This window comes from Phyllobates terribilis, unplaced genomic scaffold (genome assembly GCF_046119375.1).
Source record: "Phyllobates terribilis strain yellow unplaced genomic scaffold, ASM4611937v1 Scaffold_11__3_contigs__length_659146591, whole genome shotgun sequence".
Taxonomy (NCBI): domain Eukaryota; kingdom Metazoa; phylum Chordata; class Amphibia; order Anura; family Dendrobatidae; genus Phyllobates; species Phyllobates terribilis.
Genome location: NW_027362771.1, coordinates 514,767,937 through 514,785,085, shown reverse-complemented (window position 1 = coordinate 514,785,085; position 17,149 = coordinate 514,767,937).

Below are 17,149 nucleotides of genomic sequence, written 5' to 3'. Positions count from 1 at the left end.
ATCGAGTAACGCAGGTGCTTGAGCGCCATGTTCGAGTCCCCGCCCAATTTGAAAAAGACCCGGCACAGAACTTGTTTTTCATAATTTCATTATTCAGCTTAATCCATAGTCATACATTCAAAGACTCAGATATCAGTAAATAATTATAAAAATCACCATTTGTGAATAAGACCTCCAACCAGGAATACAGGCTTAAAATTAGCTTCCAGGCTGTAGTAAATGTGTCAGTGTGGACGATCCAAGGAGCGCGATGCATACATACATACTTAGAAGCGCCATGCTTCAAACGGCAAACAGGCAGAGACTTTCTCTGACGACTGAAGGGCAGCACACCAGCAGCAACATTTCGGGGACCTCCCCCTTTCTCAGTCCCTACGCCGCATGTTTCTCAGCTATTAGACAACCTACAAACATGCGGCGATTGCCTGCCATACACGATAATGCCTTAGCCATGTTGGCTACTGGCATTACTCTGATTGGTAGGCCGTATCACGTCATCGAGTCTTCTATAAGACTCGGTGACACTATGCACAGTACACTCTCCTTTGGAAGCAGTACAGGGAGAGTTGATCTAGGAGGGAGAGATTAGATTAGAGCAGGCAAATAGACAGTGTTTATTTCTATTGCAGTACTTGTATACCGCTGCTCCACCATTAAAACAAAAGTCCTTTTCAAGGCTACATAATCATAATGTCCTTTCTCTAGTAAAACCGCTGTTATCTGCATTCAGTGTAAGGATAGCTGGTTTAGGAGGGATAGTTTTGGATTAGACGCATATAGGCAGGGTTTATTGCCTTACAGTCCTTTTATAGGTATACTGCAGCTGCAACCTAAAATCAAATGTACTTTTCAGTGCTACATATTTTTAATTTCCCTATTAATACTTGAAAGTTTGCAGGCATATATTATATACCTAATTGAAAATGTGCGAGGCGTGCAGTAAGGGAAGGGGAAGTGGACGTGCTGCTGATGGTGCACGCAGAGGCCAAGACCATGCGCCAGGTGAAATTGTGCCTGCTGACGAAGCACAACAAACACGCTCATACACGAGACCTAGCGTCCAGTCCCACTTTGCAGGGGGGCGCGGGACACCACTCTTGAAGCCAGATCATTGTGAACAGGTGGTCGGTTGGATGGCAGATAATGCTTCCAGTATATTTCCAGCACAATCCTGTCTTCCACATGGTCCAGTTTCACGAGCCAAAAGTCTGGAGCTCATAATCCTCACCCTTATCCTCCTTCCTCCCGCCATGGTGAGTACCAGGAAACAAGTGATCTCACACTCGGACACTCTGAGGAGCTCTTTACATTTACATTTATTGATTCTGGCCTTTTGCACTGCACATTTCAAGAAGGACATGATGAGCTCGTGATGCCCAAATATTTGATCTGCCATGGTCAGAAGAAGATGACGAGGGGAACGGTAATTAGTATCTGAAGAGGTAGATGATAATGAGACACAGTTGCCAACAAGTAATTCTGTTAAATCAACAAATCAGGAGGACCAGAGTGCGGAAGTGGAAAACAAGGTGGTAGACAATGAAGTCAATGACCCAACCTGGGAAGGTGCCATGCAGAGTTAAGACAGCAGCACAGAGGGTGAGGGATCTGCAGCACAGCAACAGGCAGGAAGAGGCAGTGGGGTAGCCAGAGGGAGAAGATGGGCAACTGTTCCCCAGAGCACCCACATGCCGCAAGTTCCCAGGCCAAGGATTAGGTGTTCCCCAGTCTTGCACTTTTTTTAAAAAAAGTGAGGAAGATAAAAGAACAGTCATTTTCAACCTGTTCTGTACCGAGATTGTGGCGCCCCTGCTACGCATTGGTGCCACAGAACCCAGAAGGGTGCATGGACGGACTTCTCCACAAGAGGCCCTCACTACATTCATACACCTCCACCTCCCACCTCAGACCAGCAGAGGGAGCCCGTTAGGGATATATATAGGGAAGGTGGAGCCAGGCAGCTCAGATCAGTGTTTAGTGTATATCCCCCACGCTGCCCTGAGGCCCGCTCCACCTGTGGGAAGCCATTCCATCCCAAGCTGCCCTACCATTGGCTTCAGAGGATTGTTGCAGCGCTGGTGATCCTCACCAGACACCACAGGTGGCGTCACGAAAAACTCCATATAAAAGTATTCCCCCATTTCACTGACCACCCTGGGTCACGGACCGGGCCAGCCACCGTGATATCCCCTGGCAACCAGAGGCCCGGCTGCCGAGTACCCCACGGCCCTGGGGGCGAGTCAAGATCAACAAGGGTCAGACCACTACCAGCCTGACCACCACCAGCATGCTCAGGAACATTTCATCAAAGCACCAGACGAACGCCTGGATCCGCAATCAGTGTCTGTGGGTGCCACCACTGCCTCTTCACCTGTGCTACATGCTTGGCAATTTTCCAGGATGCAGCTCGAATACCTATTATCCTGCACTTGTCGTTGCACATTCGCAAGCACCATCAGCAACCATGTCCAATTCTTTGTCCCAACAGCGTTCAGCTATCTCTAACCCAGGCCTTGGAATGCAAGCGCAAATACACTGCCACCTACCCACAGGCCCAAACACTAAACGGGCACATTTCCAGACTGCTTACCCTGGAAATGTTGCCATTTTGGCTTGTGGACATCTTGGTACTCGGTCCCCAGTCACCACTATTTTTCCCGGTGTGCCGTCCCTGCCTTACACCAGCACATGTCCCATAACATCACCTGTGCCCTGACCACCCCAGTTACTGGGAAGGTTCACTTAACGACCTACACGTGGATAAGTCTATGTGGACAGGGATGCTACTATTCTCTGATGGCACACTGGGTGAACCTTTTGGAGGCTGGGACCGAATCGGACCCTGGGATGGCACGCGTGTTACTGATGCTTATGATTGCAGGCCTTAGTTCCATCATGGTTTCCTCCACCTCCTACATTAGTTCCTGCACCCCTTCATCCTCCTCATCCTCCATCTCTGAATTGTCATCTCGGAGCACATCGTCCATATCAGACGTAAGCTAGAAGCACTGCAGCACTGCCTCGGTGAAGCAGCAAAGATTCTGCTGAAATGTATTTGTTTAGGTGACAAACAGCACACCGCCACAGAGTTGTGGAAAGGTATAACAGACCAGACACATCTGTGGCTCTCGCCGCTGAACATACAACCAGGCATGGTCATGTGTGATAATGGCCGTAACCTGGTGGCGTCTCTAAAGCTTGAAAAGCTCGCACACGTACCATGCCTGGCCCAAGTGCTCAACTTAGTGGTTCATCCGTTTTTGAAAATGTACCCTGATTTGCCTGAGCTACTTGTAAAAGTACGCCGCATGTGCACCCATTTTCGCAAGTCAGCTACAGCTGCCACTGGTGTAGCAGTGCTGTAGCAGCGATTGCAAGTGTCAGCTCACCGACTAGTGTGCGACGTGACCATGAGCTGGAAATCCACCTTACACATATTGGCAAGGCTTTATGAGTAGCAGATGGCAGTAGTTGAATACCAGCTACAACATACCCATCGGTATTCCGGTCAGCCTCCGCACATAACAACCGACGAGTGTGCATGGATGTATGACATCTATGAGGTTCTACAAAACTTTGAGGAATCCACAAAGATGGTGAGCAATGATGTCATAATCAGCATAACCATCCTGCTCATGTATCTACTCAGACGCTGGCTGCTCACAATTAAAGAGGAAGCTTTACATGTGGACAAGGGGGAGATGGAGGAAGAAAGTACACAGGGTGATACTACCCAACCCAGCCTCATCTCATCTTCTCAGCATGGATTGGGTGATAATGAGGAGGAGCTGTCTGAGGAGAAGGAGGAACAGGAGATGTCTGCTTGCGCTACAGAGGGTAGTACCCACGCTAGCTTTATCCTGTCTGTTCAGCGTGGATGGGCTAAAGAGGAGGAGGAAAATAAGGAGAGGAAGGAGGAGATGGAGAGTCGTCCTCCTGGTGGGGACAGGGAAGTCTTGCCTGTTGGGATTCTGTCACACAAGGCTGACTTTGTGTCCCGCTACCTTTCCCGTGACCCTGGCGTTATATGCATTTTGGCCAACACTGATTACTGGTTGTTCCCCCTTCTCGACCCACTCTACAAGAAGAACTTTCCATCTCTCCTTCCTGCGGCAGAAAGGGCTAGTAAATTGTTGTAATACCAGAAGGTCCTAGTCGAATAAAAATTCACATATGCATGTATGCCGTACAACTATTAGGTATCCAAGCTGGACACGTGGCATGATCTGCCCCTCTATGCCTTGGAGGTGCTGGCCTGCCCTTCCACTAGCATTTTGTCAGAGCGAGTTTTAGTGCCACCAGGGACATAACAGATAGGCGCATCCGTCTGTCAATTGAAAATGCTGACAGGCTAACTCTTATCAAAATGAACAAGGCTTGGATTGACCCATACTTCTCAACCCCACTGGATCACAGCAGCGGAACATAAAGCTAATTCAAATGTTCCATTTTTTCTGGTTTATTCTCATGCTCTCCTTCCCACCCAAAAAAAAGAGTATACGGTTCATGGTTTCTTCTTTTTCTTGTCCTCCACCATATCAACAGGGTCATCATGTGGCCCTCGCTCAAAATTTTTAGAGGGTCATCATGCGGCCTTCGTTCATAATTTTTAGAGGGTCATTGTGCGCCACTTGCTCATAATTTTTAGAGGGTAAACAGGCGTCCCTTGTGTTTAATTTTTCAAGGGTGTGCATGATGCCCTCCTTCATAATTTTTACAGGATGATGATGAGGCCTACCTCTACAATTCTCTTACATATATATATATGTATACCTCCCCCAGGGGTAAATGTTTTTCAGCCCTTGCACTTAGTGCATAGGCTTTGCCAGTCTAGGAGTCCCACTCCTTAGAAATGGAAAAAAAAAATCTGAGGCCCTCCTGTTGGCAGCAGATTAATCTCTGTGCTGTCGAGCCTTTCAACAGTGAATATATATTTATTTGGGAACAAAGATAACATAGCTTATAACTGGCATTTTTTATAGCTTAGGATTTTACCATCTAGTCTGTCCGCTTGCAAAGTGAAAGTAAAATGTGTTCCAGCTACACACACAGTGAACAGGTACGTCCTGTTGCTTTTTTAACAGTGCTTTACTGGCAATATAACACTGTTGCTGGAGACAGAAACCCATACACTATTAAACAGTAGTAAATAGTGGTATTTTCAATATACTGTATATATATAATAATAAGCATAATTCTAACTCCCCCACTCAACAACTACTTATCCTGTTAGTCCCATAGTAGTCCTGAATTCTTCAAATTTGGCTCTTGGAAGTGGTTTTGTCATATCATCAGTTATTATCTGGTCAGTCTCGCAATAAACAAACTCAAGTATTCCACGTTCTTTCAAATCACGCAGGTGATGATGTTTAATGTCAATATGTTTGGTTCTCAAATTGATCTTCTCCCTTCATGGAAGTTTGATGCATCCTTGGTTGACTTCATAAATCACCATCGGTTGAGTTGATGGTTTACCAAGATCGTTTAACCATTGGTTTAACCAAATTACCTCTCGACTAATCAGCGACGCGGGATTTCCTGGACAGACAGACAGACGGGATAAGCCGATTACATAGTAGATTGTGAAGGAGATTGTTGTAGCTTCAGCAGGACTACTGTTATGATGCCATGAAACTTCAGCGACACAAAGTTCTCAACAATCATTCTATCTCTGCTTATTGTAACCTTGTTCATTTCTGGGTGCAGGATTTTCTCTGGGAATATGTACACATACTTCACTTCCGAATATTCTTTTGTGTTGTAGTTCAGGCTTCTTGCTATTCCATTGCTCAAATAAAATTTTCTCAGTAGCTTTACCTGGTAGTCTGTTTTCAAGATAGCAAGCTGTCATGATTGCTTCACCCCAATATGTTGTTGGCAAATCTGCGTCAAGTAGCATACTTCTTCCACTTCCACAAAGTGTCCGGTTCCTTCTTCCGCAACACCATTTTGTTCTGTGTTGTATGGTACAGTGGTCTGAAACACAATTCTATTTTATCTTAAAATGCTTTGTGTCTCATTACTTGTATATTCATTTCCATTATCTGCTCTCAGAATTTTTGCCATTCTCAAAAATTTGCTTTATACTTCAGTGAGATATATTTCAAGTTTTATCCTGAATACTCATCAATAAATGTAAGAAAATATCACTTCTTTCCAGGAGTTTGAGTACTCATTGGGCCACAAACATCTGTGTGTATTAAGTTCAGAAGCTGTTCTGATTTTGTAGTACTATTCTTAGGAAAGGATTTTCTTGACAATTTCCCTTTAAAGCTGAGTGCCCACTATGCGTTTTTCAAGCATTTTTGCAGCAGAATTTCCACAGCGAAAACGCTTAAAAAACACTTGGTAATACATGCCCCATGGTCCCCAATGATAATCCGCATGTGCTATGCACATGCTGCGGAAATTTCTGCTGCGGATTATCATTGTGAAAAAATCCGCAGCATGTCCATTATTTTTGCGGAAACGCAGCGTAACTGCCGCCATTGACTTGCATTGAATCGCATAATATCCTCATGACTACATGTGCACATGCGGATATTAAGAGGAGACTCTCATCCAGACCCGGGTACCATAGAACCTGTTAAAAAAAAGAATTAAAATAAAAAATAAACATTATACTCACCTTCTGATGGCCCGCGGCCTCCCCGGTGGCTCGCGATGGTGTAAAAAGACCTTCCATGACCATGACACCCGCACCGCTCCCGTGGCACATTAATCCCCGCAATGCAGCAATCAAAGTCGATCGCAGCATTGCGGGGGCAAGGGGGAGGTAAGCGCCGGTACTCTCCTCCTCTCCGGCCTCCAGCGATGTCATGACAACATCCGGGAGGCAGGACGTTACTTTGGTCATGCACAGTGCATGACCAAAGTAATGTCTCCCCTGTTTGCAGCGCTGACAGGCTGCATGGCATAGGGAACTGCTGCTCTCTATGCTATACAGCTGATCAGGCTGCAAAAAGGGAAAGTCCCATAGTGGGACAACGTGTAAAAGTAAAAAAGGTAGGAAAGTGAAAAAAAAAAAAAAATTGAAAAAATATTTTTAAAAAAATGAAAAAAATAATCCCCAAAAAATAAAAATATATTGTACCAATAATATTTATTTATTATGAAAAATAAAATAAACCAATACACATATTTGGTATTGACGCCTCCGTAACGACCTGACCTATAAAACTGTCCCACTAGTTAACCCCTTTAGTGAACACAGTAAAAAATAAATAAAAAATTAATCAAAAAACAATGCTTTATCATCATACCGCCAAACAAAAAATGGATTAACACTCGATCAAAAAGACGAATGTAAATAAAAATGGTACCGCTGAAAACGTCATCTTGTCCCACACAAAACAAGCCACCATACAGCTCCATCGTCCGAAAAATAAAAAATTTATAGCTCCCAGAATAAAGCAATACGAAAAAAAAAAATTTCTAGAAAATAGTTTTTATTGTGTAAAAGCGCCAAAACATAAAAAAAATATATAAATGCGGTACCGCTGTAAACGTACTGACCCGAAGAATAAACCTGTCTTATTAATTTTACCACATGCGGAGCGGCATAAAAAAACAAAACAAAAGAAGAATTCCAGAATTGCTGGCTTTTGTTTATTCTGCCTCCTAAAAATCGGAATAGAAAACGATCAAAAAATGTCACCAAAAAATGGTACCAATAAAAACGTCAACTTGTCCCACAAAAAAACAAGCCTTCACATGACTCTGTTGACCAAAATATAGAAAAATTATAGCTCTCAAAATATGGTGATGCAAGAACTAGTCTTTGCAAAGAAAAAAAAGCATCTTTTAGTGTGTGACAGCTGTCATTCCTAAAAACCCGATATGAATCTGGTATCACTGTAATCGCACCGACCCGAAGAATAAAGTCGTATAATCACTTATACCACACAAGGAATGGCGTAAAAAAATAAACTCTAGGGTTAGGGTTGTATTAGGGTTGGGGTTAGGGTTGTGCTAGGGTTAGGGTTGGGCTAGGGTTAAGGTTGGGCTAGGGTTAGGGTTGGGGTTGTATTAGCGTTGGGATTTTTTCAAAAGTAAAGAAAAAAAAAAGATGAAATGATGACGATATGGTGACTAGTGTTGAGCACAAGTGCTCGCTACTTGAGTTTGCATCGGGTGCTCGGGTATGCACTGAGTATCACGGGTGTTCGAGTGACATGCTCGAGTCTCTGCCCCATATGCTTTGCGGCCCAAAAAAACGTTGCTGGGATCACCTGCCATGCATGAGCGATCTCTGCATGTTTTTTTTGGGTGTCTAGCAACCGTGAAACATGCGGGGCGAGGACTCGAACATGTCACTCGAGCATCCATTATACATGGTGCATACCCAAGTACCCGATGCAAACTCAAGTAGCGAGCACTTGCGCTCAAGACAAATGACAACTTATTCAATATGATGACCTAATGTTATCAAATTCTGTCGTACCTCTGGGTTCAAAATGTACACTATACCCCTTGATAAAATCCTTGAGGGGTCTAGTTTCCAAAATGGAGTCAATTGTGGGGGGTTTCCACTATTTAGACACATCAGGGGCTCCTGAAATGTGACATGGCGTCCGCTCTTGATTCCAGCCAATTTTGCGTTCAAAAAGTCACACAGTGCTCCTTCCCTTCTGAACCCTGACATGCGCCCAAACAGAGTATTTTCCACATAAGGGGTATTGGCGTACTCAGGAGAAATTACACAACAGTTTTTAGGTTCCATTTTCTCCTCTTACCATTGTGAAAATAAAAAATTTGTGGCTAAAAGATCATTTTTGTGGAAAAAGTTTGATTTTTTTATTTTCACAGCTCCATGTTATAAACTTCTGTGAAGCACCTGGAAGTTAAGGGTGTTCACCACACATCTAGATAAGTTCCCTGAGGGGTCTAGTTTCCAAAATGGTGTCACTTGTGTGGGTTTTCCACTGTTTAGGCACATCATGGGCACACCTTCTAATTATTCAAGCAAATTTTACATTCAAAAAGTCAAATGGCGCTCCTTCCCTTCCAAACCCTGCCGTACGCCCAAGCAGCGGTTTTACCCAACATATGAGGTATCGCCTTACTCAGGTGAGATTGAACAACAAGTTGCATGGTGCAATTTCTTCTGTTACCCTTATGAAAATGCAAAACTGGGGGCTGAAAAACATTTTTGTGGGAAAAATGTGAAAATTTTATTTTCACGGCTCCATGTTATAAACTTCTGTGAAGCACCTTGGGGTTCAAGGTGCTCACCACACATCTAGATAAGTTCCCTGAGGGGTCTAGTTTCCAAAATGGTGTCACTTATGTGGGATTTCCACTGTTTAGGCACATCAGGGGCTCTCCAAACGCAACATGGCGTCCGCTAATTAATCAAGCAAATTTTACATTCAAAAAGTCAAATGGCACTCCTTCCCTTTCGTGCGCCCAAGCAGTGCTTTTCCCCCACATATGGGGTATCTATGTGCTCAGGGGAAATTGCACAACAAATTTTGGAGTCCATTTTTTCCTGTTACCCCTGCAAAAGTAAAAAAATAAAAAAATTGGGGTCTAAAGTAACATTTTTGTGAAAAAAGTTAAATGATCATTTTTTTCTTCCCCATTCCAAAAATTCCTGTGAAGCACCTGAATGGTTAATAAACTTCTTGAATGTGGTTGTGAGCACCTTGAGGGGTGCAGTTTTTAGAATGGTGTCACTTTGGGGTATTTTCTGTCTTAAAGGCCCCTCAAAGTCACTTGTGATGTGGTCCCAAAAAATGGTTTTGTAAATTTTGTTGTAAAAATGAGAAATCGCTGGTCAACTTTTAACCCTTATCGCATCCTAATAAAAAAAAATTTTGGTTACAAAATTGTGCTGATGTAAAGTAGACATGTGGGAAATGTTATTTATTTACTATTTTGTGTGATATATTTCTCTAATTTAAGGGCATAAAAATTAAAATTTTGAAAATTGTGAAATTTTCTAAATTTTCACCAAATTTCCGATTTTTTCACAAATAAACACAAGTAATATCGAAGAAATTTTACCACTATCATGAAGTACAATATGTCATGAAAAAACAGTCTCAGAATCAGCGGGATCTGGACAGTGGTCAGATTTGTAAAAATTGGACCGGTCATTAACGTGCAAACCACCTTTGGGGTAAAGGGGTTAAACAGATTGACTGTAATACCATCAGTAAGTTTTTTTTTAACTAACTTTCTTATTGCTTGTGGGTCTTTATGTGCAAGATGTCTGTGCCATGCATGGATACAATTCTTGTGCTGTTCATATTTAGCAGTGTATATGTGGCACCCCAAGGGTCTGGTTGCCACAGTGGTATTGCTTCCCTCAAAAGAGGTGATGCCATGTCTTGAAGCAAGCAGGGGTTTCCTGGTCAGGAACACTATACATGCAACACTTTCCTGGCTCCAGGCCATCAAGGGGAGCTCCTCCCCTTGGCAAGTGGATCTGGAGGCGGGGTTAGTTTTTGTTTAGTGCAGGAGTCGAGTTTAGGACACTGAAGAGAGAGGAGCTAGGGACTGGAGCTGAGAAAGCTCGTCCTAGCCAGAATACACAAAGAACCGGACACCGGAGTCCGAGGCTGTGGGACCCTTCAGGCCCAGCAGCAGATACCGGAGGGCAGGAGATTGCAGGTCTCCTGGCCCCATCAGACGCCCGGAGGCTCAGCATCACCGAGGGACCAGTACCACCAAGGAGGATCGAGGTATCCACAAGGCCCGAGCTGCCAGCCATACGGGTGAGCACAGCACGCTACACTCAGGGACGTGGGCTACAACACAGCTACAAGCAGAATAGCCAAAAGAGTATAGTATAGAACGGCAGGCCTACAACTCCACCTGGCCAGGAGGACTCTATGCTTGGTCCCAGACTGACCGGACTCTTATCTCTAGCCAGTACTCCAGTCTAGGCCTGTCTAATTGCTACCAGTAAAGACCCTGGGACTGCACTATAGGGACTCTGTGGTTATTTCTCCACCGCGACACCCTGTGCAACCACCATCATCCACACACGCTGCCCTGAAGCTAACTCTTCCTGTGGGGAGTTATACCACCTTTGCTGCTATACCACCGGCTTCAGAGGACTGTTTCGCAGCGGCGGTCTCTATTAACCGCACTCCACAGGTGGCGTAGTCGGACATTATATAGCCTATATACATCTACTACCCTTGGATTGACCACCTGGGTCACGGACCGGGTCACCGCCACGGTGACTACAACCCCCAGCATCTACAGGCCCGGCTCCGGGTACCCCACGGCCCAGGGGGCGCGTCAACTTTGGTGTAGTCGGCAGGATTACATGCCCGTTACTACCGGTTACTGTGCGTCTTCATGAACTGTGTCGCATACCATGGTGAAGTTTTCCCACCAATTGCCGCTGTTTCCCGCCATTGGCCGCCTTTTCCGGATCGCCGCGCGGGAAGAAGAGGGGCGTAACCGCTGGAAGCGCGCAAAGCCCAAGCCCCGCCTCACGCACTGACGCAGCGCCAGGTCCTGGAAGGAGCCTCAGCAAGCGCTGACGTCAGAAGCAAGCGATGCCAGGTCCTCAAAGGAGACCATCGCCTGCGGAACTGCGGCCTATGGAAGCAAAGTGAAAGAAGGTAGGCCACGGTTCACTAGGGGGAGGAAGACGCCCAATATGGAGGGAGCTTCAGCTGCAGGCGCGGCCGCTGCCGCGATAATGCCATTCTCCATGCCATATATACCTGGGGCGGTGTGGTTGCCCAAGTACTCAGGAGAGTCACACACCCTGAGTGACTTTAAAGAAAAACTGAGCAGCTTATTTAAAGTGTATCGCCTGTCAGAGGAGCAGAAAGTGAGCATCCTCATAGGCCAGTTGATTGGTGCAGCCCAGAGAGAAGTGAAGTCCTGGTCAGCCAGAGACAAAGGGACTGTGAAAGATACTGGCCCGCCTAAAGGACACCTTTGACACCCGTACTACAGCAGAGATAAAAATGAAGTTTTATGGGTGCAAACAACGGGCGCAGGACAGTGTACGGGACTATGCTTTAAACCTGCATGAAGTGCTGAGGGCCATCAAACAGGTAGACCCCGACAGTGTGCATGATGAGAACAGACTGTTAACTGAGCAGTTTATTGAGGGTCTACTGTCCAGCGTTCACCGGACACAGCTGCGCATAATGGCTCTGCAAAACCCTGATCTGGACTTAGCACAGTTTAAAGACAGAGCCATCCGGGTGCTGCGAGAACCAACACCAGGTGGCGCTACATCTCACCGGCGCCCAGCTATCACTTGCCACCAGGAGGTGGCACTCTTTTCCCCAGAGCCTGTGGGAGCTGATGCACAGACTCTGGACAATGATCCGTCTACAGACCTGCACCTTCAGGTCCAAGAGCTGACTAAAAGTGTAGCTGCACTAACTAAAACTGTGCAGTCCTTGCAGGTGTCACCCAAAGGGAAGATCCAGCTGGCTTCCAGTCGGGAGGACGTCCCGTGGCGACAACAGAGGAGGATTCCACCAACCAGAGGGAGGAACAGTGACCGCTACGACCAGGAGGGACAAACCATCTGCCGCCGCTGTCACAAGCCAGGACATTATGCAAGGTACTGTAATGTAAACGTGCAAAACCTGGGACAGAGGGCCAAACCCCAGGCGTAAGACCACCAGGCCCAGGCAACTGGCGAGACAAGTATGTGGGGATACCTGTCGTGCTTGACGGCATCCCAATGAGCGCGTTGCTGGACACTGGATCCCAGGTGACCACTATCCCCTACATTCTTTACAAGGGATACTGGACTGACTCGGACATTACCCGCCATCCAGATGAACATTTAAGCATCTATGCCAGCAATGGTAAGCCCGTACCTCAAGTGGGGTTTAAAGAAGTGACCATAAAGGTTGGCAAAGTGGAATTGCCGGGGCAAGGAATGATAATTGTTGACATTGATCGCCGAGAAAGTCATCCCATGATAACCTTAGGCACTAATGTCATTGAAAATTGTCTTACAGAAATTATTGTCTTGCTACAGCAGGTTGCGGAGACCGCCAGTTCCAGTCAGCAGCGGGTTCTGCAAAGAGGAATCAGAGCCCTGATGAGAAGACAACAGGTAGAACAGTCTAGTGGTGAAACTGGCAGTGTCAGGATGAGTGACCCGTTCCCCATTGCCATGCCCCCAAGAAGTGAAATGTTGATATGGTGCCGGGCAGCAATCGGTCTCAGGGGTAGAGATTACCAGGCCCTGGTAGAGCCCGTATACTCTGACAGTAGGCCCACCATCTTGACAGCCCGGGGGGTAGTTGATGTCCGCCATGGGAGAGTGCCAGTCCGCATCCTAAATATTGGGGAGAAAGAAGTCCATTTGCCCCGGTATGCTACTCTTGCCAAATTATTCACCGTCAGCAGCAATTCTATAAAAACAGTGGAACCCTTACCTCCATCCAAACCGGCGGAGGATAATGGCTCCAAGGGACAGATGGAGGACTGGTGTCAAAAGCTACACGTGGGCACTGACTCCACCCCTCAGCACCAAAAACATGGAGTATACCGGGTGGTCCAGGAGTATGAAAGGGTCTTCAGCAAACACCCGCTCGACTTCGGGCAGGTGAAAGGGGTTCAACACCATATCCCCACGGGAGATCATCCACCCATTAAAGAAAGGTACCGGCCTGTACCACCAGCACACTACCAAAATGCCAAAGGGCTGTTACGAGAGATGAAGGAGGCTGGGGTGATAAGAGACAGTTGTATCCCCTGGGCAGCTCCATTAGTTCTCGTAAGGAAAAAGGATGGCACCATGAGAATGTGTGTAGACTACAGGCAAATTAACCGCATTACGCATAAAGATGCATACCCATTACCCAGGATTAAGGAGTCACTAGCTGCATTAAGATCTGCTAATTATTTCTCTACTTTGGATCTCACTAGTGGGTATTGGCAGGTTCCTGTAGCGGAGGCGGATAAAGAAAAGCCCGCATTCACAACCCCGATGGGCCTCAGCGAGTTCAACTGCATGCCATTCGGGCTCTGCAACGCCCCAGGAACCTTCCAGCTGTTGATGGAGTGCTGTCTAGGACATAAGAACTTCGAGACAGTCCTGCTGTACCTGGATGACGTCATAGTATACTCCAAGTCCTATGAAGATCACCTGAAGCACCTGTCAGAGGTGTTTGAAGCCCTAGCTGGTTTTGGCCTAAAGGCGAGCCGTCAAAATGTTACCTGTTGAAGCCCAAGGTACAGTACCTAGGTCATGTGGTAAGCGCTGAAGGTGTAGCACCAGACCCTGACAAGGTCACAGTAATCAAGGACTGGCCAAGATCCTCCACTACCAACGAAGTGCGGCAGTTCCTTGGGTTGGTGGGCTACTACCGAAGATTTATCCAAGACTTCACCAAGATGGCGGCACCCATGCAGGACCTCCTAGTAGGCCAGTCCAGGAAGGCCAAAAACCCGAAGCCTCCATTCAAATGGGATAAGCTGGAAGACAAATCCTTCATCAGGCTGAAGATGGCCCTCACGGGAGACGAGATCCTGGCCTACCCTGACTATGGCCAACCCTTCATACTCCATACAGACGCAAGTAACGTGGGGCTAGGAGCGGTGCTGTCCCAGATACAGCAAGGCAGAGAAAGAGTGATTGCCTATGCCAGCACGAAGCTCCGGCGGCCCACAGAAAGGAACCCCGAAAACGATAGTTCCTTCAAGTTGGAGTTCCTCGCCGTAGTCTGGGCTGTGACAGAGCGCTTCAAGCATTATCTCTCTGCGAAACTTGGTGCCCTGGAACAAAGATGGATGGCCCGACAGTTTAATTATGAGTTCACCATCAAGTACCGGGCTGGGTGCAAGAATGCAAACGCCAATGCGCTGTCCAGGATGCCTAACTTGCCAGATGGGGGAGAAGGCCCGGAAGAGCTGGAGGAGATAGAGATCCCCGCTTTCCACCGTCATGGAGTAACCCAGTGCTCCCATTGTGTGAAGAACAGGTGCTATGCCAACAGAGAAGCCACGTTCAATCCATTGCCCCACCATGGATGGGCAGAAATGCAAGATAGTGATCCGGCTGTCCGCCTAGTCAAGGAGTTGCTGACACGAGCTGACTCATACCCTGATCCAGATGCTCCAGTGGAGACCAAACAGCTGTGGAAGGAGAAGGGCAAGCTATTCATTTATGAAGGGAAGCTGTGTCGAAGAGCCAGCAACTCACGGACACATGAACTGGTCTGGCAGGTGGTAGTCCCGAGTCGGGATGCGTCAATAATAATAATAATTATCTTTATTTTTATATAGCGCTAACATATTCCGCAGCGCTTTACATACATTATCATCGCTGTCCCCATCGGGACTCACAATCTAGATTCCCTATCAGTATGTCTTTGGAGTGTGGGAGGAAACCAGAGAACCCGGAGGAAACCCACGCAAACACAGGGAGAACATACAAACTCCTTGAAGATGTTGTCCTTGGTGGGATTTGAACCTAGGACCCCAGCACTGCAAGGCTGCAGTGCTAACCACTGCGCCACCGTGCCGCCCATAGTCAATGGTCTTGGAAGCTTACCATGATGGAGCAGGACACTTTGGCTGGAAGAAGCTGGAAGTCCTGCTACATGAACGGTTCTACTGGGCTGGCATGAGGAAAGCAATCGAGAGGTGGTGTCGAGAATGCGGACCATGCAACCTAAGGTGAAAAGACCGTGACAGCCAGAGGGCTCCCCTGCAGCCCATCATCACCAAACAGCCACTTGAACTGGTAGCCTTGGACCACGTGAAGCTAGCCCCAAGCAGGTCAGGCTATGTCTATGCTCTCACCATCGTAGACCACTACTCCCGGTTTCTGGTAGTAGTGCCAGTAAAAGACCAGACGGCTCAGACAGCAGCTAAAGCTTTCCAGCAGCACTTCTGCCGCCCGCATGGTTACCCAGACAGTGTGCTTACTGACCAAGGTACAGCCTTCGAAGCGGAGGTGTTCCAGGAATTCTGCAACCTGTACGGCTGCAAGAAAATCAGGACAACGCCGTACCACCCCCAAACCAACGGGTTGTGCGAGAAGATGAACCAGGTGGTGATAGACCTGTTGAAGACGTTGCCCCTGGAAGAACGCAGCCTGTGACCAGAAAAGTGGACCTCTACAACCACATCCCAGTGAACTCTACCAACTGCGCTTACCTGATGAGAGCAAGACCTGGTAAGCTACCCATCGACCTGGACATGGGAGTCCTAACACCAGAGACAGCCTCACCAGATGCATATTGGGATACTAAGCGGCAGCAACAATACCGCAAAGTGCAAGAGAGTGTTGAAAGAAGTCTGTCCCAAGCAAGACAAAAACAAGAGAAGACCTACAATCAACACGCACCTGCTGTCCCCTTGTCACCTGGAGAGCAAGTCCTTAAGAGGAAGAGGCAACTCCACAAATTGGATGACCAGTGGGAGGAAGAGCCGTACACCATCCTACCCTCGAGTCATGATAACACCAAAGTGTGCCTCATTAGTAAGGATGGAGGAGAAACATCAGCAAAAGTTTCGAGAGACCACTTGAAGAAATGTCCCGAGCAAATGCAATACCCTAAAGAAGACCAAGATAGCCCTCAACCCACAGAGGAAGTGGAAGAAATGGTCAAAACGGTACTCGGAGAATTTCCCCGGTCGTGGGCACAAGTGAACAATGCAATTGTTGTGCCAGTCCTCACCTTTCTCCAACCAGCCCCTCAGGAAGCTGCGGAAGTCCCAGAAGAATTGGAAGAACAGTTGGCCCCGGAGGCAGAAGTTTCATCAACAGCACACCAGGTGAATCAACCCTCTGCTAATAGTGAACCTGTCGTACCCACGGTAAGCCAAAGAATCCGTAGGAAGTTGCCCAACCTACCAGTGTCACCTCAAAATACTAGTGATGCAGTTCACACTGAACCCACCACACCAGGGGTAGAGACAAGGGAACAGGGTAGAGCACTGACAGATAGTGTACTCCGTAGATCTACCAGAATTACAAAAGGTCAGCCCCCTGCCCGTTGGAGAATTTAAACTGCAGAAATTTAAAGTATAAACGTATTTAAATGTTTTATATGTGTGCATTTAACCTGTTTATCCAGTTACCCGAAAGGGGTACAGAGACTTTTAGGTTATGGACAGTGAATAACCAAAGAACTCTCCATTGTAAATAGTTGCACTTATAAAAGTGCCCCCTTGTGACAGACCACTGAACAAAAACCCG